This window comes from Eriocheir sinensis, chromosome 3, assembly GCF_024679095.1.
Source record: "Eriocheir sinensis breed Jianghai 21 chromosome 3, ASM2467909v1, whole genome shotgun sequence".
Taxonomy (NCBI): Eukaryota; Metazoa; Arthropoda; class Malacostraca; order Decapoda; family Varunidae; genus Eriocheir; species Eriocheir sinensis.
This window is the reverse complement of record NC_066511.1, coordinates 1,303,354-1,329,057: the sequence shown is the minus strand read 5'-3', so window position 1 is coordinate 1,329,057 and position 25,704 is coordinate 1,303,354. Positions and strand designations below refer to the sequence as shown.

General features: G+C 42.1%; 1 long non-coding RNA gene across 1 annotated transcript; it reads right to left on the bottom strand.

The window, feature by feature from the left end:
* Nucleotides 1-22,783: 22,783 nt before the first annotated feature.
* LOC127003338 (uncharacterized) lies at nt 22,784-25,190 on the bottom strand. Its single transcript, XR_007757044.1, has 3 exons — nt 25,029-25,190; nt 23,889-23,952; nt 22,784-22,896 (listed from the first exon to the last, which is right to left on the bottom strand). It is a non-coding gene; the product is annotated as an uncharacterized LOC127003338 (long non-coding RNA).
* Between the last annotated feature and the right edge of the window lie 514 nt (nt 25,191-25,704).

The following is a 25,704-nucleotide window of genomic DNA, read 5'->3' as shown; positions in this document are numbered from 1 at the left end:
TCCTGTATTTTATTGCCAGTACACTATTTAACACATTTAAATATTTAATAATGTATATATCAATGCCCACTTTTACATTATGTTCTCAACTTGTGCCAGCAACATATGAGTCAGTACTTTAGTAAGGTTAGGTTACATAAATGAAAAAAAAGTGCATATTTGAGTTAAAAACAGAAACATTATTTTCTTGTCAATACCACAAAAAAAAAAAAAAAGACGAATTTCAAGGTAAGGTTTTTTTTTATAGTCTATGGACAAAAAACCTTTATTTTCTAGTTTTAATGTTGTGCTATAAGTAAAAAATGAAGTTATTCTATATTTTTCACTTAACCTTTTTGCATGAAATAAATAATATATATATATATATATATATATATATATATATATATATATATATATATATATATATATATATATATATATATATATATATATATATATATATATATATATATATTTTACTATAAAGGAGGCAGCTCAAGGGCACACAAAAAAAAATAATAATAATAAAAAAAGCCCTACTCGCTGCTCCCAAGAGAATTAAAAGAGGTGGCCGAAAGAAAGATCAATTTCAGGAGGAGAGGTGTCCTGATACCCTCCTCTTGAAAGAGTTCAAGTCGTAGGCAGGAGGAAATCAATATGAAGGAAGATTATTCCAGAGTTTACCAGCGTGAGGGATGAAAGAGTGAAGATGCTGGTTAACTCTTGCATAAGAGGTTTGGACAGTGTAGGGATGAGCATGAGTAGAAAGTCGTGTGCAGCGGGGCCGCGGGAGGGGGGGAGGCATGCAGTTAGCAAATTCAGAAGAGCAGTCAGCGTGGAAATATCGATAGAAGATAGAAAGAGATGCAACATCGCTGCGGAATTTAAGAGGTAGAAGGCTATCAGTAGGAGGAGGAGAGCTGATGAGACGAAGAGCCTTAGACTCCACTCTGCCCAGAAGAGCTGTGTGAGTGGAGCCCCCCCACACGTGAGATGCATACTCCATACGAGGGCGGACAAGGCCCCTGTATATGGATAGCAACTGCGCGGGGAAGAAGAACTGGCGGAGACGATACAGAACGCCCAACCTCGAGGAAGCTGATTTAGCAAGTGAGGAGATATGAAGTTTCCAGTTGAGATTTTGAGTTAAGGATAGACCGAGGATGTTTAGTGTTGAAGAAGGTGACAGCTGAGTGTTGTCGAAGAATAGGGGATAGGTGTTTGGAAAATTGTGTCGAGTTGATAGGTGGAGAAATTGAGTTTTTGAGGCATTGAAGGACACAAGGTTCCTTCTGCCCCAATCGGAAATGATAGCAAGGTCTGAGGTGCAGCCTCCAGTCTGGAGTCGTGTACTTCCTGTTGTGATGGTCTTCTATTGAAAGAAGTTGAATAATGCAGAGTGCAGTCGACGGCGTATGAGTGGACAGGACAGTTTGTTATGGAAAGAAGATCATTGATGAATAACAGGAAGAGAGTGGGTGATAGGACAGAGCCCTGTGGAACGCCACTGTTGATAGGTTTAGGGAAAGAGCAGTGACCGTTTACCACCGCGGAAATGGAACGGCCGGAAAGGAAACTGGAGATAAAGGAACAGAGAGAGGGATAGAATCCGAAATGGGTAGTTTAGAAAGCAAAGACTGGTGCCAGACTCTATCGAAGGTTTTCGATATGTCTAGCGCAACAGAGAAAGTTTCACCGAAACGGCTAAGAGAGGATGACCAAGAGTCAGTTAAGAGAGCAAGAAGATCGCCAGTAGAACGCCCCTTGCGGAATCCATACTGGCGATCAGATAGAAGGTTAGAAGTAGAAAGGTGCTTTTGAATCTTCCGGTTAAGGATTGATTCAAAAGCTTTAGATAGATAGGAAAGTAAAGCTATAGGGCGGTAGTTTGAGGGATTAGAACGGTCACCCTTCTTAGGCAGAGGCTGTACAAAGGCATACTTCCAGCAGGAAGGAAAGATAGATGTTGATAGGCAGAGACGAAAGAGTTTGACCAGGCAAGGTGTCAGCACAGAAGCACAGTTTTTAAGGACAATAGGAGGCACTCCATCAGGTCCATAAGCCTTCTGAGTGATGAGGCCAGAGAGGGCATAGAAAACATCATTTGGAAGAATCTTAATAACAAGCATAAAGGAGTCAGAGGGGGGATGAGTAGGAGGAATATGCCCAGAATCGTCCAGGGTGTAGTTCTTACAGAAAGTTTGAGCGAAGAGTTCAGCCTTAGAGACAGATGAGACGGCAGTGCTGCCGTCAGGGTTAAAGAGAGGAGGGAAAGAGGAAGAAGTGAAATTGGAGGAGATATTTTTGGCAGATGCCAGAAGTCACGGGAAGAATTAGAAGCAAGGTGTTGCTAATTTACCAGCAATAGGTTACCATGTGATGGAAATGAGCACCGAGGCCACACACAGCTATGTGTACAGCCCCAACTTCACCCTACCTTTACTAGACACATCACCTATAACACCCATTAAAACTAGCATAGTAAATAGTAAATGTAATACCTTAATACAGTAAATATCATTGAGACAAGAATGAGCCATGGAATGACTAAATTACCAAAATATCCAACAAACATATAATGCATGTTGCAAAGAATGGGTAATTGCTTAGCAGGAGCAGTCTATTCATCATCATCATTTCATCGACGCCTGCGCCTGCTCCTAGGAGCTCCCACCAGGGGATGGCCACGGCAGAAGAGTTTCCACCTTTCTCTATCCAGACCGTCCCTCCTTGCCTGCTCAAAGTCTTCAAAGATCTTTCCCCCCTCTCCCTAACATACTCTTGCACCCTATCCCTCCATTTCACCGGAGGTCATCCTCTAGCATTCCCTCCCTCTATCTCACTCACATACACCCTTCTGGTCATCTTACTTTCCTCCATTCGCTCCATGTGGCCAAACCACTTTAAAGTATGTCGCTTCACTTCTTCCACCACTCCACACTTCTTCCTTTCACCCCTGTGATACATTCCAAAACGCTCGTACACACTTTCATTACTCATTCCATCCATTCTACTCACACCACAAGCACTCCTCAAATAACTCATTTCCACTGCCTGCACTCTAGACCTCTGACTTTCATTCCAGGCCCACGTTTCACTTGCATATGTGAGGGTTGGAGCAGTCTATTTGAGCAGTATATTTGAGATGCATATTACTTATTTCCTGTGGTATGTTATGATACTTTTCAATGGGGATCTGTTTAATAACACAATTCAGCTATGAAAGTGCTACAGCAAATTTACCCCAGAATTCACTATAACAAGCACTGCGGCATATATTGCCCAGCCGTCTTCACTCCTAAATCTATTTACAAACTAAAAGAAACCAGCTTCAACCTAGTGGATGGTAACCTAACTCTGCTAAAATTGTAACCAATAATTGCCACTGGGGATAGTAGCCTATCGTTACAGAGGAGAGTAAACTGTCAACCCATGTATGAGAGTCACCAAATCAACTCTAGTACTTTCATAATTGTTTCCTGGTGATAACTAGCTCCACAAAAAAAAAGACATGATAGTTTACCCAGTAATGAATAGTTTGTGTCTCTAAAATAGGTCGCTAAAATCTGCTAAGCAATGGCAGGGGGACACCCAGAAATATGTTCAGGGAGATTGGAGGGCAGAGAAAAAGACTAACCAAGATAAATTTTTGGGGTGCAGAGCCTGAAACCTCATCAATGGTAAACGGTAAACGGGTGGGGCCCGGCCCATCCTTGGTTGTGCTAGTGGTCTAAGGTATTACAAACATCAAAGTAAGACTAAATTATTCACCGAGCATGTATGAGTACCCACATTATCCCCTGGTGAATCTCCTGGTAGCATTACAAGCCCTCCATATATATTATCACAAGTGTTTACAGCAGGATATTTGATTCAATAGTGGAGAGTGGAGAGTTTAGAATTACTGGAATAAACATACTGAAAAGCAAAAAAAAAAAAAAAAAAAATGTGGTTTCAACCAAAAAAACAAACAAACATGGTTTAAACCCAAAAAACCTGGTTTAAACAAAAAAAACTGTTTAAACCAAAAAAAAACATGGTTTTTGTTAAAAAAAAAAACATTGGTTTTTGCCAACCCTGATATATATATATATATATATATATATATATATATATATATATATATATATATATCCTTTCTCTCTCTCTGTAATCTTTAGGCGTGGAAGGCGATATGTGTGTGTAATATAATAATAATAATAATAATAATAAACGGTTTATTTCATGAAGTACCAGGCAGCCCTAGAGCTGAAAATATACATCAATGGAAGATGAAATGAAATGAATGAGACAAATGAACAAAGTAGTATGATCGAAAATAAAAAGGAAAATAGAAATAACAATAATAGCAATAATCATAGTAAAGATAATAATAATAATCACGATAATAATAATGATAATAATAATAGTAATCATAATAATAATAATAATAATCATAATAACAACAACAATAAGTCCTAATGAAAAATATTTACAAAACATACAAATTGTGCTGCTCTTAATTTGCATTGTTGATATATTTGACCATCACGGGCACTGCGCTGTTCTTATAGCGGTCAGTCCGTGCCCGTATCGGGGCAATAATGTTGTGGTGTCGCACTGATTGCTGAGGGCGGTTCACTGCGGGTGGGAGGATGTGTCTGTGTCTGGGCTGGTTGAGAAGCTTGGTTGCGAACCGGTGTAGTAGGGTCTCGTGACGGTGTTGTAGGCTGGTGAGATGGAGGAGTCGAGGGCGTCCTGGTAGCTGGTGTAGTGAGGGCCCAGGATGATTTTGCAGGCTCGCTTCTGGACGCGTTCAAGTTGGCGGCGCTGCGTGATGTTGATGGAGGAAGACCACGCTGGGGACGCGTATGTCAGTTTGGGGAGGATGAACGAGGAGTACACGCTCGCCAGCGCACACTCAGGGGCACCCAGCGTTTTGAGTCTCCTCAGCAGGTACAGTTTATAGGTGGCAGATCTGGTGAGCTGGGAGACGTGCTCCTTCCATGTGAGTTTGTTGTCCAGGGTGACTCCAAGTAGTTTTGCTGATGTAACTACCGGAGGAGTGTCGTTGATGGACACCACAGGGGGGCAACAGGGGCAGAGGAGGTGTTGATGTGTAGGAGTGTAGTTTTGGTGTCGTTGATGGTGACCATGTTTTGTGTTGTCCATGTGTGTAGGTTGTGTAGTGTTTCCTGGAGGTGGGAATAATCTGGGTTGCTGTTGTCAACTGTTACTCCCACTGTGGTGTCGTCCACGTACTTCCAGCGGTGGGGTGTGTGGGTCAGGGCGTCATTAATTAGGATAAGGAAGCACAAAGGGCCCATTTTGGACCCCTGAGGTGGGGTACCTCAGGGGTACCTACGGTAAGGTGTAGAGGAGGGGAGGCCACTCCCTGAAATCTCACCACCTGTTTACGCTGGTGCAGGAAATCAGCCAGCCAGGAGACCAGGTTAGGGTGAAGCCCTAGGTTTATTGCTTTGTTGATGACTGTGGTGTGGTGAACTAGGTCAAAAGCCTTTCGGAAATCAATAAAAGCGAGAGAAACTGATGTTGTGCGTTTTTCAAGATTTCTGTAGGCAAAGTCCAGGAGATTAATTAGGCAGTGTGTGGTGGAGGTTGACTTGATATTGCCGTACTGTTGTGGGTCTATGAGGGGAGCAAGATGAGTGTAAGTCCACTTGAAAATGAAGGCTTCACACAGGAGGCTGGGAATGGGGGTGATAGAAATAGGCCTCAAGTCACTCGGTGATTGAGGGGTGGTGGTCTTGGGAATCGGAGTGACATATGCTGTTTTCCAGTCAGCAGGACACTGACTTTGACGGAAGGAAGCGTTAAAAATAGAGGCGAGGGGGGTGGCCAGCTCGGGGGCAAACTCCTGGTACAGTTTGATGGGGAGATCAGTGGGCGTGGTGGACCGCTTTGTTTTAAGTTGTCTTAGTGACCTGGCGACCTCATAGGCCTCAACCGTGGGGAGTGGTGATGGGGCGGGCAGGTAAGCTGGGAGTGAGGTCAGGTCCAGGCTGGGAGGGACTGACAGATGGCCGAGAAGTGGAGATTGATGGCCTCAGCTGCTTCAGGTGGCGGGAGGTGAGATACGCCCGGGATGGAGGGGGCGCTGTTGTTGAGGCCACACAAGGCCTTAATTTTTGAAAACCATTTCCCAATGTTAGCTTGCTTAAGGCTGTGGATCTTTTGGGGGTAGTATGTGGCCTTGGCTCGTTTGATTTCCCGGATAACTTTGTTGCGGAGGGGCTTGTAGAGTGTAGGGTTGGTGTGGAAGGCGTCATTTCTCTGTTCAATGAGACGTTTTATTCTGGGTGTAATCCACGGGTGTCTGAAGGTGCACTCGTCTTGATTTTAGCGGGAAGAAGTGGTGGTAAGCTGCGGTAATTGTGCTGGTGTAGTTGCTCCATTTTTGGTGTACGTCATCCACTGTAAGGACTTCAACCCAGCGGTGGCGTGTTATCCATTGGCCGAACGCGCGGATGGCTGAGTCCGTAACAGGCCGGTAGGTCTTGGTGGCTGGCGGGGTTTTGTTGGATGTGGTAGGTGCAGGTGTCCAAAGAACTGACAGGTGTGTGCTGCGTCCCATGGGAGGGAGGGGCTTAGGGGGAAGGTAGTGGGAAGTGAGGTCAGTGAGGATTAAATCCAGTGTGTTTGTGCCGTGTGTGAAATTTACTACTTGTGTGAGATGTAGCTGGTCCTCAATATCACTGGTGTGGAGTTGATTGAAGTCACCGCAAACAACTACTTTTGCAGAGGGGAAGAGAGTGCGCTGCTGGTCCATTTCTTCGATGATGTGGTTGATCAGCAAGGTGGCGGAGGCGGCGCGGGGAGGGTAGTAGACCAGACAGATTAGTACCGAGGAGCGAGTCGGGGTGGGAGGGGTGAGAGCCTGACCCAGAGGGTTTCCACACCCTCAGGTGTCTCAACAGGGAGTAGGCAGGGGTTGAGGTGGGTGTGGCAATGGCGCTAACCCACCGCCTCGTTTACCTCTTCTCAGACGATGGAAGAGCTGGAAATCAGTGATGTTAAAGAGCTCGGGTACTATCTGCCACGCCTCTGTGATGGCCACAACGTCAGCGCTGGTGGATTTGATGGTGGTGATGACTTCGTCTAGCTTGTTGTTGAGGGAGGTAACGTTGGAGAGTAGCAGGGTTGGCAGGTTGTACCACTGGCGAGGCACTTCGATGTGTTTGTAGTCCTTGGCATGCTTGGGTTTAGTATTTCTCCTGGTGGTGGTGATCACTGGTATGTTATGTGTCACTCGTGAACTTTTCCTGGCACTGCGGTTTTTAAAAATATGTAGTTCCTTTAGCTTCCGGATAACGTTCGCTGGGGGGTAGGCGGAGGCACGTCGTAGGCGGTATAGATAAGTAGTGTTGTATCTCACAGTAGAACACATCGCACTAAACACTAATGACGAGATGAGAGCAATGATGAAGAAAGTGGGTGTGGGTGAAGGTGTGAGAGAGGTCAACACCTGACCCGGGCTGCTCTGAGGAGCGCCAACAACCATGACCTCTTCGCGCGAGCGATGGAGTGTGTGTGTGTGTGTGTGTGACCAGTGCGGTACAATATATAAACAAAAATAAGTAAGTATAACTATATGAGTAATACAGAAGCTATTGATAGCCTAGCCCTGAAATCTCTCTCTCTCTCTCTCTCTCTCTCTCTCTCTCTCTCTCTCTCTCTACTGACTCTCACGGGTCCGTTAAAAGTTAACGAGTCCTACGGAACTTAAAAGTGGCAAGTAAAGAAGAAAACGAAGTCTTAGGTTAAAAGTTGGCGAGTTCCTCGAGTCTTAAAAGAAAACGGCATGTAAGAAAGAAAACAGAATAGATTAGGCGTAACTTAATAATATAGGAAATATGAAAAAAAAAAAAAAGCAATTTAAATGAACCTTTAGAAGCAAACTAATGTTGTGGACGATTCTTGTGTGGTGAGTGAAGGCTGCAGCCGTCGTATGAAAAGTGACTGCTATTAAGCGTGACGTGTCGCGGGTTGAGTTGTACAGAATCGTGAAATTCTTGCTATGCTCTGTCGTATCAGTCGCACCTAAAGGTTCACCGGGCAGGGCAATGACATCACGATACTGATGTAAAAGCTTCAGAAGCGGGCCTTTAAGCTCGGGATAATCGACCACTTTGACTAAAGAATCGATAGATGAGGCCTGACATGTTTTGTCGCCGGCGGCGGGTTGACCCACCGGGCCGACACAAGGCATGTACATGAAAAGTTCCAGAAATTTGAGTACTTTAGATAGAGACATATTTTCTTCCTCTGTCCAGCCACCAGCTTTCAAACATAAGCCCAAATCAGGAGACAACCGATAGGCGTCCACTTGTCCTGCAAAAATCCCTTTACTCTCCACAGCTGAAATCAAATTGGTCACAGCTACATTTACGCCTTTGACGAGGCTGTGCCTAACATCTTCCCCAAAAGACTCCAGAAAATGTGACCGAAACTGGGCATAATCTTTGGTTTGTTGCGGTTCCATGAACGCGCTGGTGTACATAAGAGCTGATGCTTCTGTTCCCGGCTTTAATCTGAACCTAATGAAGGAGATTTTATCTCCCGGTTCTGACACAAATGAGTTATTCATAACATCCTCGCATTGTAGGATGAAGTCTCTCGCACTGTAATCCAGTTCATTGCCTGCGAAAGCTCTGACTGATGCCGGCGTCGGCGCCTGGCAGCGGGGAGGAATGGGCGGGTGGAGCAACCACGCTCCTCCTAAGGTCGCCGCCAAAAGTCCGCCCTGGTCTGGCGAAGGGAACCGCCTACCCACGACAGGCGGCGTCGTAGAGAGACAAGTGGGCGTCTCGGAATTGGTACGAGACCCCCGGCAGCGGAGCGGTGAGGTGTCGCACGGGGTGGGGCGGCGGAGTGTGCTGACTCTGACTCACCAGGGCAGAGGGAGGGCGCGGCCTGTGTCAGCGTTCTTGCACTCACTCCTCAGTCTCCCCCTTGACGACACTTGCAATTGTTAATATGTTTGAGAGAGAAGGATAACACTGATTGAACACTTCGGATGGTCCGGAAACCGCTGCCACCACTTTTGTTAGCCGTTTTTGTTAGCTGTTTTTAAGTGTTTTTGTTTAAGGCGCGAACTGTTATCTCACGTCAGGTCCGGTGTACCGTTGCCTGCTTTCTCCAGTTGATGGAAGTGGTTGAGGCAACACAATAGCCTTTACTTAAATGAGGTGTATTATGTGTTGCCCGAGCGAAGCCGTTAAGTTCACTTTGAGTTCACTTAATTTACTCTCTCTCTCTGGTTGATATAAACAGTTATTTTGGGCGTTTTAACTATATTAACAGTCTTACAGAATAGTTACAGGTTTTGTGGAGGAGTCGTACGCACACCTCGAGCAGTCGTCTGCTCTCGCCCGTCACCCGCTGAAATCTCCGGCTTCTCGCCGCTGCAGGAGCAATCCGGTGCAGAAGGCTTGTTGAATCAGCACCGTTCCCACGGCAAGGAGCACCTCCTAAGCACAACGTGTTTATAAACATCCTTTGACGAGGCTGTGCCATGGCATTGCAACATACATTCACACATTCACATGTACATTGTACATGTGAAGGCTGTATGAGATGCATAGTCCATATGAGGGTGGACAAGGCCCCTGTAAATGGATTGTAACTGTGCGGGGGAGAATAACTGGCGGAGACGGTACAGAACGCATAGCCTCGAGGAAGCTGATTTAGTAAGACAAGAGATATGAAGTTTCCAGTTGAGATTTTGAGTTAAGGATAGACCGAGGATGTTTAGTGTTGAAGAAGATGATAGCTGAGTGTTGTCAAAGAAGAGGGGATAGTAGTTTGGGAGATTGTGTCGAGTGGATAAGTGGAGAAACTGTGTTTTTGAAGCGTTGAAGGACACCAGGTTCTTCTTCCCCCAATCGGAAATAATAATAAGGTCTGAGGCTAAGCATTCTGTTGCCTCCAAACTGGAATCGTTTAGTTTCTTTTGGGTGGGTCTTCTATTAAAAGAAGTTGAGTAATGCAGAGTAGAATCATTGGCGTAAGAATTGATAGGACAGTTCGTTTTGGAAAGATCATCAGTGAGCAACAGAAAGAGAGTGGGAGATAGGACAGAGTCCTGCGGGACACCACTGTTAATAGGTTTAGGAAGAACAGTGACCGTCTACCACAGCAGAAATAGAACGGTCAGAAAGGAAACTGGAGATAAAGGAACAGAGAGAAGGATAACAACCGTAGGAGGGTAGTTTGAAAAGCAAAGATTTGTGCCAGACCCTATTAAAGGCTTTTGATCTGTCCAGCGCAATAGCAAAAATTTCACCGAAACGGCTAAGAGAGGATGACCAAGAGTCAGTTAGGAAGGCAAGGAGATCACCAGCAGAACGCCACTTGCGAAACCCATGCTGGCGATCAGATAGAAGGTCAGAAGTGAAAAGCTGCTTTTGAATCTTCCGGTTAAGGATTGATTCAAAAGCTTTAGATAGACAAGAAAGTAAAGTTATAGGTCGGTAGTTTGAAGGATTGGAACGGTCACCCTTCTTAGGCACAGGCTGTATGAAGGCATACTTCCAGCAGGAAGGAAAGGTAGATGTTGATAGGCAGAGGCGAAAGAGTTTGACCAGGCAGGGTGTCAGCACGGAAGCATAGTTTTTAAGGACAATAGGAGGCACTCCATCAGGTCCATAAGCCTTCAGAGGATTGAGGCCAGAGAGGGCATAGAAAACATCATTCTTAAGAATCTTAATAACAGGCATAAAGGAGTCAGAGGGGGGATGAGTAGTAGGAATATGCCCAGAATCGTCCAGAGTGGAGTTTTTAGAAAAAAAAGTTTGAGAGAAGAGTTCTGCCTTAGAGATAGATGAGACGGCGTTGCCGTCAGGACTAAGGAGGGGAGGGAGAGATTAAGAAGTAAAGTTGGAGGAGATGCTTTTGGCTATATGCCAGAAGTCCCGGAAAGAATTAGAAAAAGCAGGGTTTTGGCATTTTCTATTAATGAAGGAGTTTTTGGTGGTAGGAGAATAAATTTTACACGATTCCGGCTAGAAATGTAAATATCATGGTTAGAGGAAGTTCGAAGGCTCTGGTATCTTTTGTGAGCTGCCTCTCTATCTTTGACAGCACGAGAACAAGCGTGATTAAACCAAGGCTTTTTAGCATGAGGAGTAGAGAAAGTATGTGGAATGAATGCCTCCATTCTAGAGACAATCATGCACCTCTGTGATGCCCTGAACACACAGAGGGGTATCGCTCCTGGAAGCAATAATCATTCCACGGGAAATCGGAAAAGTACATCCTCAGGTCGCCCCACCGAGCTGAAGCAAAATGCCAGAAGCATCGCCTCTTCGGTGGTTCCAGAGGGTGTACAGGAGCGATAGGACAGGATACAGAAATAAGGTTGAGATAGGAGGAGCCCAACGGAGATAACAGTTTGACAGAGTAAGTAGAAGGGAAGAGGTAAGGAAGAGGTCTAGTATGTTGGGCCAGTCTCCAAGACGGTCGGAAATACGTGTAGGGTGCTGTACCAACTGCTCTAGGTCATTGAGGAGAGGAAAGTTGTAGGCTTGTTCACCAGGCTGGTCAGTGAAAGAGAATGAAAGCCAAAGCTGGTGGTGAACATTGAAATCTCCTAGGATGGAGGTTTCAGCGAAGGGAGAGTGGGTCAAGATATCCTCCACTTTAGAGTTCAAGTAGTCAAAGAATTGTACATAGTTAGTAGAGTTAGGTGAGAGATAAACAGCACATATATATTTAGTAATAGAATGACAATGAAGTTTTAGCCAGGTGGTGAAAATTCTGAAAAATCAAGGTCGTGGGCACGAGAGCAAGTGATGTCGTTGCGCACGTATGCGCAACATCCAGCTTTAGAGAAGGAGAGATGGTGCTCCACAGAATGAAAATTAGAACGAAGACGGCGAATGTTGCAGAAATTGAAAAGAAACAGGTTCGAGGAGTTATCAAGACACCTCTCAAGTATGCAGCCAGAAGGGGAATTTGTGCCCCCCCCCCAGGCGGGGACTCCGAGGCACTAGTTTTGTACGCCATTTTGTATTTTGGGAAAAGGTGTGTATGTTGCGTGAATATAGTGTGGTGTGGATAGAGAGAGGAACTGTCTTTAGAGAGCATGTTGAACTACTCTCTGGTGTTGATGAGACAATAGGGAAACAGTTAGTGAGGACATGGGAAGGGTCTTTGGAGGGCTTCAGCACCCTCCTCACTTCCCATATATACCTCACCCGGAGTGGCTTGCGCCCGTTCGGTAGGTGTCTTCCTACCTACTCCACACGAAAGAGGAATGATACTCTTATTGATAGAATAAACGTTTAGTGGATGATGTTATACTCTGAATTTTACGGAATATCTTATTTAAATTCTTCTGAGACAGCGTCTTGATAGCCACTAAACGCGAACTTTAATGGAAGTTATTTTTCAAATTATATTTGTCATTTACTTGTAAGATCTGTTTCCTATTTCATGTGAGTGAGTTTTAAAACTGAGTTATGTAAAAACTATATATAAACTGAGTTATATAAAAAAAAAAGCTGCCATGGATTATCCATCTCTGCAACAAGTCGTTGTTTCGGGATGCATGTTGCCCTTTTTTCTTCGGTAGATGATATGATGCAAGTGTCAGTCATACAAAGGAATGTTTCATATGAAAGAAAATTTTTTGCTATTAAGAACTAAAAATGATAAATAACATAACACATTTCAAGGAACTTTTATCCTTTAGTTATGGTGTGCGTTTTTTTCGACATGCCGTTTTCGTTACGATATTGCCCATTTCCTTTTAAGCGATCATAGTGCGAATGGAAAAATAACATTGGTTCTCGAATTATAATCGTGTTACTGCGTACTCATTGTTCCTGATCCTTTAATGTAGCACCGGGTTAGCTGGGTGACTATATTTTGCTATGGACAGTATCGAATTTCACCAGATTGAACTGTCATGTCGGAAACCAATAACCATAACCACTGCATCACCAGCGTTCCTCTCGATTACATTTTATTTTTTTAAGATTTTGCACTTAGTTTCACGAACGTACTTTACATAAATGCAAGGATTAAAAAAAATATATCAATCAAAAGGTAAAGACCTTTATGACCCGTGCTCCAAATCATCACTGGAATGTTTCTAAGGAGCCAGAAAAATATTTTCGTTTAGATATTGGCTTCAAGGTCGACTGATAAGGAATGTTAGAAATCTGAAGTCGTGCTTCATTTCGAAATTTATATGTTGACAATTGTCTCGCATCATAAGTTGACTCTTATCGGAAATGATTATCATGTACTAGAGTCTAAGCTTTAACTTTCCACAACATACCACCCATTCATTCTATGTTACACACACACACACACACACACACACCACGCACGCAAACATACTTACATTTCTGTTGACACACCGCGCTATATTTTATGGTGTGCGTTGATGATTAATTCTACATTTCGTCGCAAGGAACGTTGGTAAATAATGGTATTTTTTCCTGTAACATTATGCCGTAACCAGTATGCATCCAGACACCATAGAAGTAACTGTAAACTCTAGAATAACGTGTCTTCCGCATGAATCCATAAACTATATGAGCTTATCCATGAGGATGCAAAGCACAAACAGGCAGAATGATGAGTGAGGGGAGAGTAGAAGTGATAGCCAAACAATGGAACGCCAAGGCAGCTATAATGTGAATAAGACCATATGAAGAAAAGCGACACGAGCAAGTAAGGTTAAAAGAAATAGGTATTACACTATGTTCTAAGAGACATGGTTGTTTAATATAGTAATCTTTCACTAACTTGATGAACTATGATGAACTAAGCTATCACTAGTAGAGTCAACCAAGTATAAGCACTTCGAAACTGTTTTGCATTAGGAAACAAAATTTGAGGATCTAGAACACGCACTGTACGAAAAAACCTCTCGCACTCTAGTTTGAGGATAGAAATGAAATCAGGTAAAAATCGAAGAAAAAACAGGGCGGAAGGGTCCGTAGTTAAAAAAATGTATGTGTGTGGGGGGTGGGGGTTGTAGGTATGTGTGTGTGTGGCATGCTCACGAGTTGGACTCGTAATCGCCAGCAGGTACCCTCCCGACATGAGCAAGTGCTCTTTTATAGTCGATCTATGGGTACTGCCAGGACTTCACACACCACACCCCCCATCCCCTTTGCTTAAGGGGGGACAGTAACCACTCATAGTCAACGGAAAGAATCCGGCCGGGCTTGAACCGCCGCCCTGTCAGGTTGTGAAACCTGGCAGCGCAGCGCTCTAACCAGTTGCGCCACGGAGTGGTGTGTGTGTGTGTGTGTGTGTGTGTGTGTGTGTGTGTGTGTGAGAGAGAGAGAGAGAGAGAGAGAGAGCATAGTCCCACAAAAAGAATGTTGGACACTGCTCACCACAGATAGAAAGGACCGTTGGTTTTGTTAACACTTCTTCTGTTTCCAGTTTATATTTTATATTTAACCTTAAAGTTATTTTCTTGTTTTCTTCTGCTGTCGGCTGTAAAGGGGAACAGCCAATCATTTTTCCCTCCTTTCTCCTAAAATTTACATGACTTGCTACGTAGGTATTGGTATCCTGATTTCGCACAAATCTGTATGCAGCCGGGTCTGTCTTCCTCATCAGGAATACATTTACTTGATTGGTGATATATCTGGAAATCTTCCTTTTGTTCTTTCACAAGTATGAAAAAAGCATTTTGGAGAATAGCACTGAAATCTTGGTTCCGTTGTTTAAAGTTAAAGATTCAGACCAAGGGCATAACTAAATATGAAATTTTGAAGCGCTGCTTTCAAACAGTGAAATGTACCAGGGCATACCAATAATCGGTATCAATTTAAATTATAATTAGGCGTTCTTGGGCAAATCTGTGTACAGTTCTGCTCGATTTATGCAAATTGAAAAATAGATTAAGTTGTGAGTTGTTACACAAAATTAGGGGAAATTATATTCCAGTAGTAACTTATCACTTTATCAGCAAAAAAGCAGTCACTACGATAAGCCAAAAAGAGAGTCAATATTGGTTGGAGAGGCGTCTTGATATTCACTTCTTGAACTAGTTAAAGTCGTAGGCATGAGAAAATACAGACGGAGAAAGGCTGTTCCAGAGTTTACCAGCGAAAGTGATGAAGGAATAAAGACTGGTTAACTCATGCATAAGGGATTCAGGAATCTGAATAGCATAGCGATGTGCAAGCTTAGAAAGTCGTGTGCATAGGGACCGCGGGAAGGGTAGAGACATGCAATTAGCAAGTTCAGAAGAGCAACCAGCATGAAAATATCGACAGAAGAAAGAAAGAGAGAACACACTGCAGTGGTATTTAAGAGGAAGAAGATTATCAGTAAGAGGAGGGAGTTGATGTGACAATTTGAAAGATCCTTTGACTCCACTCTGGCGAAAAGGACTGTGTGTGGACTCCGCCCCCACACCCACATGAGAATACTCTATACTACGGCAGACAAACCAATGGTATATCGATAACATATGGAAAGGGGAAAAAAATACTGAAGACGATACAAAACGCATTACCTCAAGGAAACTGATTTAATGAAGTTTCCCGTTAAGATAGACCGAGGAAGAAGGGGATAGCTAAGTGTTGTTAAAGAATAGGGGAAAGATGTTTTGAAGTTTTTGCCGGGTTACCAGGGGGAGGACACCGTGTATAGAAGGCATTGGTGGACTCTCAGGTCCTTCAGCAATATCCAGAAATTATAGCAAGGTCAGAGATTAAGCGTTCCGTAGCTTCCAACCTTGAGTCCTGAAATTCCTGTTGGTGTGGATTTTCTGATAAAAGATGTTGAGTAATGTAGATTAGAGTCATCGGCATAAGTTATGGAGTATGAATTTCATGTGTGGGGACTAAACACACAAACCCCTTTTGGGGAGAGTTGAGTCAAAGACCCTTCGTCTCATCAGTTCTCTTCCTCTTAATTAAGTTAACCTACTATTGGACACCCCACACTTCCCATATCCAACACCCTGCCACTACTACTTGTTAACCGTTTTTATGTGTTTTTACTTTTTAAAGTAGTTGGTGTTAAGTGTTAAGTTTAAGGCGCGAACTGTTATTTCACTGGTCACAGGGCCGGTGTTACCGTGTCCTGCTTCACAAGTTGATTGTAGAAGGTGAGATAACACAATAGCCTCTTAGTTAAGTGATGTGTGGCCGAGCGGTAGCCGTTATAAGTTCACTTTAGTTCACTTAGTTCTCTCTCTCACATGGACATAAAACATATGAATGTATTTTAACTATATTAACAGTATTACACAAAAGTTTACACTTTACGTGAGCTAGTCGCACCAAACCAGAGCCAGCCACACCACTGTCCCCAGGGCGGCTGAGCACCGCTCGCGTGCCCGTCACCCGTCTTCTCTCCCTGGTCTTCGCGTTGTTCGCTCGTTTTATTTGCTTGTAGTTTGTCCGGAAGGGTGTGGGTTCGGTTGATGACTGCTGATGAAAGTCATCATTTCCTGATCCTAGCGTCAGTTCATCACAGCTTCCCACGGCCAAAAGCACGACGTGTTGTTAAACATCCTGTTGTGCGACACCGACCGGGTGTCGTCACACGTACAGTCATACATTCATATACATATGGCGATATATATATTACATACTATAACCAGTCCACTAACTCCCTCCACCTCTAACCCTCACCAAACAGTTTACTGACCCAATTAACTTACTATTGTACACCCCACACGCCCCATATCCGATATCCGACACCCGGCCACTATCAATAACCAGTAACCACCACCATTAGCCACTAACCACCTTAACTGTGTGGTGAGGGTTAGAGGTGGAGAGGGGTTAGTGGTTAGCGGTGGGGAACTTTGTGGCAATAGGTTGGTGATGGATATGGGGCGTGTGTACGGCACCAGCAGGAGTGTATATTTACGTTATCTTTAGAGTGTGATAGCTTTGTTACGTAAGAACACATTGAACAGATGAACACGGCAGACGGAAGTTAGGTAGGTACTAGCGTGTTAATATATCGATAATAAAAGGTTCATAATGGATTATAGGGATTTAAGGCTTAGGTATTTATATGTAAACATGTAGGTGGAGAGAGAGAGAGAGAGAGAGAGAGAGAGAGAGAGAGAGAGAGAGAGGAAAATATCCATATCAAAGTATTTCTCTCTCTCTCTCGCACACTCTCTCTCTCTCTCTCTTACACACACACACACACACACATACATTTATTTTTTAGATAAAAAAAGCATAAATAGTTATTATGGATGTACTCATAGTCTAATAACAATAGCAGTATAATAGCAAATCTTAAAAAAAAGAAGAATCGGGCATGAATAATTAGCTATAGTATTTCCATGTGAAGCTGGCCGGTGGGGTGGTGGCGGCTGCAGGGTCAGCCACGGCTTTCTAATAAAAGGCCTGGTGTGGGATCCAGAAAGATTTTGCAAAGTTACAGATTTGTTAGCCCTCGTATAGGTAACGTACGCTACCGCTGCGTAGCGAGTTATGTGTGGATCCAGAAAGCTTTAAGTAAGGAGATAGGATCGCGTTGATTGGCCAGAATCTACGTAACCAGCTATGACGTCATAAGACTCGCCAGCGAATCACAAGGGTGTTTTCAGAACCGTCAGCCAATCGTAAGGCAGCCGCCTTCAGCTGTGGGTTCAAAACAACCCGTTCTCTTTTCCCATTTTCTTCCTTTTTCCATCATAATAAGACACAATGGCTATTTATAACGTTTCTAAGACCATATTTACTTTATTCCCGCTTTTTACATCTACGTGATAAGACGTTTATGTTGAAATTAAAGGTTTAAAAAAAAAATAAGGTAAACTGTACTAAATCGTAATCTGGGAACATTCGTTGTTTGCTTCACATAATTTACATAGTCAGTCTGTCGGCTCCCAATTCATGTGCTGTCACCCGACAAAGGCCTATGGTCCCTCCACGGAGGGACAAATCTAGAGATGGATGGATGAATGGATGAGGAGGAGATAGGAAGATGAATAAAGAGAAAGGAAGGAAGAATAGAAGGGAGGAGGGAGGTCTGGCAGTCACCCGCGCGTCGGTGTTGCTGGGAAAACGTATCTTACCGTCCACACTTCTCATGCCTCTCAAAGTGTGTATATCTCGTTTCCAACACTAATATGCCACCAAATGCTATATTCAGCTATAATCGTCCATTTCTTTCTTGAAAAAAGTATTAATAATAACGCTATTAACGCAAATCGAATGCATTTAGTAAGTTACATGACCTACCGGGGTATCTGTAAGTTACCGCACACTTTACATAATCTGTAACCTTTCTGCATCCAACGTACGTTACAAAACCTTTCTGGATCCACTGGTAGCGTACAATGTTACGTAAGCTGACTTGCATAATTGTAACTCGTATCTGGATCCCACCCCTGAGCGTTTGGATGCAGATACACCTTGACGTCACGATGCTCGGTCATACTGAACTTATTAGTTATAACTGAAGCCGCGCGGCCCGCGCCGTTAGTTGGTTGTGACTGTAGAGGGGAGTAGAAGTTCTTGGTCACGGTGAAGCGTCACGACTATTTAGTTCAAGAACTTTGACATAATATCGAACTTCCTTAGTTCTGTACTTCACATCAACATGCCCAGCAAGTGTTGTGTACCTCTTTGCAACGGAAATTATCCTACTGGTCCTAAAGTGGCTATATTTTCTTACCCAAAGGACGAAACATTGTCACGTGTATGAGTTAGAGCCATAAAGAGGGACAATTTTACACATAATCAGGGCAGCAGGGTAAATACTCCAATATAATACCATCGCTGTTATAGTTGCTGATATTCCAGTGCATTTCAAGTTTATTAGAACGTGAGGTGGTAAATATTAGGGGCATTAATGTATAACCGTAGGTTGTCTTATGCAGGGCCAGTGCAAACCTCCCGCTACAGGTCGTCACATTTTCTATAAAAAGAGATCAAGTCATTGTAAGTCAGAAATGTTCAATAGTTAAATGTATTTATTGCAACGGTTTAGAAGTTACCCTTCACATTTAAATGTGAACGCACCGGCAGCATGCCCGTGGGAAGAAGGGAGGGCAGCATGCTGTCCGTTGAATCTTAACATCAGTGGTTACTATTTCCCATTATCCATTGTATTTCCCACTGACGATGATATGATAAACATAAAGATTATCGTACGGAACAATAAAGAACGTGGTGTATCAAAGCAGATAATAAATTTGGCCAGGTGATAGCCAATATACCACACAGTATCCATTAAAACGCATCATTGATCAATAAAACTGTTCACGAGAGGTATATTAATTCCTCTTAAAAAAAAGTTACTACAAAATAAGCCTAGTTTTCTTAAATGCAAAATAATAGCTTAGTCTTCCCAAATGGAAAATAATAGCTTAAGGCGGTGTCACACTAGCACTTTTTCCGTCGATTAATGCGATTTTCGTCGATTTTTCATCATTCCGCATGAACTTATCGCATGAATTTGTCAGACGATCAGGATCGTTTCCGCCTGCAAATTTCCGCCTTTGTTTACATTTCCAAGACCAAGACCGAGACTTTCCGCGTGGCTTCAACCTGTCTCAAACGCTCTCCTGCAGTGACAGCCTTCCTCATCCTGATGTCACTTCTGGCAATAAGAGGTGTCACTAACTCCAGAAGTCTGTGGTACTGGCTCTTGTCCAACCTGATCCAATTCTTCAGAGTCTCATGATCCTCTAAACTCAGCTCTTTTAACAGCCTGTGGTACACACTTTCTCTTTCCCGACGAGCCAACCATGAGCGCATCCATGCACGCTTTTTGGCTTGTTTAGCTCGTCTAAGTCTCACAATACACAGTATTAGGTTCAGAGCAGCGTATCTTTGCCGCAGCGTGGACTCCATATGTTTGTTTACATTCCTTGGTCTGTGCCGACGGAAAGTTTCAGACGAAACACCGTCTGTGTGTGACAGGCCGCAGCCAAGATATCGACGATTTTCAGAAAAACGACGGAAAAAGTTGACGGAAAAAGTACTAGTGTGACACCGCCTTTAGTATTCCTAAATGCAAATTAATAGCCTAGTTTTCCTAAATACAAATTAATAGCATAGTGTTATTAAATGAAAAATAATAGCCTAGTATTCCTAAATGAAAAATAATAGCCTAGTTTTCCTAAATGCAAAATAATAGCATCGTATTCCTACGTGCATAGTAATAGTATTGTCCCTAAATGCAAAATAATAGTCTAATATTCATGTTTGCAAAATATTAGCATGGTATCCATGAATGCAAAATAATATAATAATATTCCTAAATGCAAAATAATAGCCTGGTTTTACTAAATGAAAAATAATAAGCTAGTGTTCCCTCGTTGTGTTTGGAACGCATAGCGCCTTGGAAGTTAGGGAGACGACGGAGCGAGGGAGATGACCAAAGAGACTGTATACGAAGAGATAGTGGTATGTAGTAATTCCTCGGGCGTGCGGAAGTAGCGCCATCTATTGCAGCCCACCAAAAACGTCACTTTTCAGGGGTAGCTTTACTATTTTTGAAGTACCTGCCACAGCACCCTATCCAGCCTTTACTTATTTTTTTCATTATTGTAAAATGATTTACTAATGGGGTAAAGAAAAATATATTTGTTCTTATGTTTTATTAGGTATTATCTACACTATATCAATTTGTTATTTTAGGAAAAAATATGGTGTAGAAAGCATTTGATAATGTATATATATATATATATATATATATATATATATATATATATATATATATATATATATATATATATATATATATATATGTGTGTGTGTGTGTGTGTGGCAAACATATCCAGTGCTTTAAATACAAGCAAAGCATACAACATTCTATGCATGCTAGATTACTATAATGCCTTTGCAACTGTGGTAACCCGGATGTCACACTGGTCCTGTGTCCCAGGGTAATGGGTTCCCTAACACCACAGGCTCAAGGGCCAATGTTACAGAGATGAGCACTGAGGCCACGTGCTGCTACAGCGTATGCCCCCAACCGTACCTTTACCTTTTGCAACATGCTCTTAGCTGAGCAAAAATATCATACTAACTGTACAAGTGCCAGATAATGGCAAGCATTGCATAATGTTTGACAGGGCAGAGAACAAAAGCTTCTAATCATTACAACTGAAATAAACAATGGGAGACACTCAAAGCTTGTTAACTGAACATGACCCGATTTATAACAGGCAAAACCAACAATGGTGCGTTATATACAATGAAAACTATATAAAAATGTTGCAAGGCACATCAATATAGAGCAAAGCACCATAAAACATTCTGAAATACATGATGGAGGACATCAAGAAGGTAACACAGGAGTTGTCTTAAATGGAATGCAATAACTTGGTGGTCCTGGGAGACAGCCGAGACTGGAGGTGAAAATGGGATGTAGGACATGATATGATCTCACAAGCTCTGACCTTGGTGTCATGGTCATGAAGATATTAAGCTCAGTAGGCACAACTATGCAGCGGAGGCACATATGATAAAAGCAAATGAGACAAAATAAGGCAACTCAGTGTAAAAAAATAGCAGGAAAGTTATGCTGCAGTATGTGACACACCAATTAAATTACAGGGCAGAGAGTGATATGTATTTCATAGGCTACATCAGTAAACATGTAGCATTTATTGCAGGAACCACACATTAAAGTTGGATGTAATAAAATATATGTTTTTAGCACACATTAAAGTTGGATGTAATAAAATCATTTGATATGAAACTCCTTGAACTGGCCAACCAAACAAACCACTCTCTGCCCCCCCCCCCTTCATAAAAGCATTATTTTTCACAAGGTTTATGAGGCATTAGTCAAGAATATTAACTGCCATTACATTTTGTCAAAAAAAAAAAAATCACACCTATGTGATTATGTATATCATATAAAGCAGAAAAAACATTGCATGCTGTAATACAAACAAGATTACTCCTGGAAGCCACATTCATGATGCCAGACATGTGATGATAGACACTTAGTGTGATGAAATTACATGCTGTATTTTACATTATGAAACCAAGACAAGTGTCACTGCAGCACATTATTAGGTAAGGCAGACACCAAAAGCTTGTTACCTGAACAAGATTAAATATAACAGGCAAAATCCACAATAAAGCATTGCATACTGATGGCTAGGGAAGAGAACAAATGCTTCCAAGCATTACACCTGAAATAAGCAATGGCAGATATTCAAAACTTGTGAGCTGAACAAGACCTGATTTATAACAGGCAAGACCAACAATGGTGCATTACATGCGATATCTGGCAGGGGATTCCTTGCATTAGAATTGGAAAGTGGCAGACACCTAAAGCTTGTTAACTGAACAAGATCTGATTTATAACAGGCAAAACCAACAATGGTGCATTACATGTGATATCTGGCAGGGAAGATAAATGATTCCTTGCATTACAACTGGAAAGTGGCAGACACCCAAAGCTTGTTAATTGAACAAGATCTGATTTATTACAGGCAAGCCCAACAATGGTGCATTACTTGCAATATTTGGCAAAGTATATGGAAAAAAATTCTTGGCGTAACAAGAGTAATACTAAATAATGGCAAATCCCACGAAGTTTCTCTTCTTTTGACAAAGCCTGTGCTCTTTGCTGCAGGGCTGTCAGAGTCTGTTTGCTCCAGCCAACATTTACTGAAATACCCCTAAGTCATGAGTGAAGTGTTGAAACTGAAGGCAAGTGAAATACTGTGCTCAGAAATCTATTAGCATTTGGACTTTGATAGTATAAGGCCAGAGCAAACCTCCTCTCTTGTAACCCATATCTTCTACTGGGCTTAGATCTTGGTATCTCGCAGCATGTTGAACCTGACCTCAGAAAAAATCCACCTCTATTGGATCTAAAAAATCGCTGGCTCTGGGCAAAAACTGCCCAGGAGTTGTAACAGCCTGGGCTTTGAGCTGCCTTGCCTCCCGGTGCAGACGGCAGACTGTTGTGTGCAGCAATTTTCACTTTTCATGTCTGAAAATACATGAAAAAATATTTAATCACAATTAATCACAATTCTAAATAATAAAATAGGTGTATGTAATTGCATTATTGTCAGTGCTATAAGTGAATCTAAGCACTGACATTATGTCTGCACACCAGCTTCGATGGAAGGCTTCACTTAGATTGCCTGACAAGAGTAATATTTTCAGGAGATGGGGGAGAGGATACAACTGGAGACTCTTGACAGATATAATGTCAAGATCTACAAGCACCCATTTACCATATATATCTTTGATGTTCAGTCCATACTAAAACATTTGTCAATGTGTTGCCACACTAAAAATCTAAAAATTCCCTGTTTCTTCAATGTTAGTCATACCTAAGCCCTGCTAAACCATCCAAGTGAATCAAGAATGAGTTCTGGCAGCATGAGCCAATACTAAATGGCACCACTATAAAAAAAAATTGCCTGCATCATGACGGGCCTGACCGCCAGGCGCCTGAAGAAACCTACCGGCGCTATAGGCAGGTGGGAAAAAAAAGAAAAAAGATCACATCAGAAGAATGGACAAAGGTTTGTTAGTGGCACTTCAAGGTTATGCTACCTCTTCAAAGATTGGCCAGTCATGGTTTAAAGTGGAACAGGATAAACAAGAAGCAGGTAGATATCTGTGGACACTACTGTTACTATCAATTGCCAGCCAATGGCAAAATTTGAACCTATGCTATCAAAAACATAAGACCCATATGCTGATCACTCGACTAATCGTAACGGTACTACACCCATTGAAACATAATAAAGAGTTTGAATATATCATTCAAAATTTCAACCTTTTTACATACGTTTTTTTTAAGATATGAAGCCTACTGGTGTAACAGTTAAATATTGAACTCAATTTGTATGCAGAGATGTGAAGTATGTTATTAAGCTGTAATGTTTCCAACAGATTAGTTGTGATTAAAGCAACATGGAATAGTAACTAAAGAGGATAAATTATCACTGAGAAGAAGAGGTTCCTTACTATATTAATTGTGGTGAGCTTGATGGCCGAGTCGAGTTTCCTCCAACCCCATCAAGTTCACACCCTGTTGAGAGGCAATTTTTTAATCAAAGTGAAAAATGGATGCAAATGGTCACTAAAACTAGTTATTATACTTGGTGTCACAAATTTGGGCAAAGAATTTAGGGAAGGACTCCCGGACTTGGCGTCACTGATGAGGTAAATGATCTCGTGCACTCATTGGGCTATAATATGTACATTGTTATAATGTGTATTATTGTCTTGTTACTATATATTACCTACTGATAATGGAAATACATGTCAGGATTAATCATCAAATACAAGGAAAAAAGAATCATGTATGGAAATTGTAAACTTTTAAGTTCATGTAACAAACAAGGTTTATTATACACAAAAAGGTTGGATACTTCAGATGTAAAAGATTTTTAGATATAACATCACCCCCCTCCTCCATATTGGTTCTTTAAAGCAAGGGTTGACTACAGTTGATTATTATTTGCGGCAGGTTACACGACACTAAATTTTTTTAGTGCAAACCATCTGGAAATCAATGATCATTATAAGGAATACTTCTCATGAGTAGCTACTAAAACTTGATAACCTAGAAGGATGCACCATCAGACTGTAAAGGATAGATATATTATAAGACATAGCTACATTGGTGGATCCAAAGGGGGGCCCAGGCCCCCCCAATGTTCCTGAGTGATACAGGAAAACTAGCTCAAAAGCGCGCTGCGGCTAAAACAATGCTTTGGCACAAAGTCCAGGCCGTTATACCCATTGATTTAGGTCACTCCACCAGTTTTTCAAGACCAGGACTGCCGAGAATGGCTAATCGGTAATGCTAATGCTCCTTCCACCCGCAAAAAGTCTGACGTCCTCCCAAAAACTCATTTCCTGGATCTGCACCCAAAGACATACCGTAACATGGTTCAGTGATCATGGACAAAAAAAAATGTTAAGACAATCAATATCCAATCATTTCAGAATACATAAAGCAGCATCCATATGAAGGAATTCTACAACTTAAAAGTGATGTTGAGCAGGGCATGTGTTAAGTGACTTGCACAGTCTATTTTGTGAAGTCATAATTAGATTAATAACACAACAATCAACAAACACTAGATGAAGTATTCATACCAAAATCAATACATGGAGCTGGTGCACTGCAATGGGAAGCACATTCCTGCAGCTCACCAAGAGGGTTGAATGCTGCCATGTACTTCAGGGGGGGTGGCTAAATGTCTTCACCTTTGGCCTCTTTCTTGGACTCTCCCCCTTCAGCTGCCACATTATCTTGGATGATATCGGACGTGTTCGGATCTATTGGGATGTGGTTGTGTTAGATGGAATAACATACGACAGTGGAACATGGAAGGAAAGAGTATGTCCACACGGTAAAATACAGAAAAATTCTTTGGATACTGAAAGGATGTACAGGGATAACTGGGTGAGAAGGAGAGAGATGCAGATTTTATGTTAAAGAGCTAGTTACACCAATGAAGACTTAAGGCATACACATTCAGAAAGACCACAATTTTGGCTGCTAAACGGAAAAGCACTAGATGTCAAAGTGCCAGGACATTGAAGGAAGTAATAATAAGAAGAGCAATAATAATTAATAAGTATAAATATATTTCTGATATTTTTGTTTATCTTAATACTAGTATTGGAATTTTCAAACACTAAGAATATAATAAATAAATATTCAAAAATTAATTAAAATAAATACATTAATTGTACTAATACTACCACTAACAATATTAACAGCACTGCACCTAATAGACTGAGCAATAAACTGAGTCTGATATGTAAC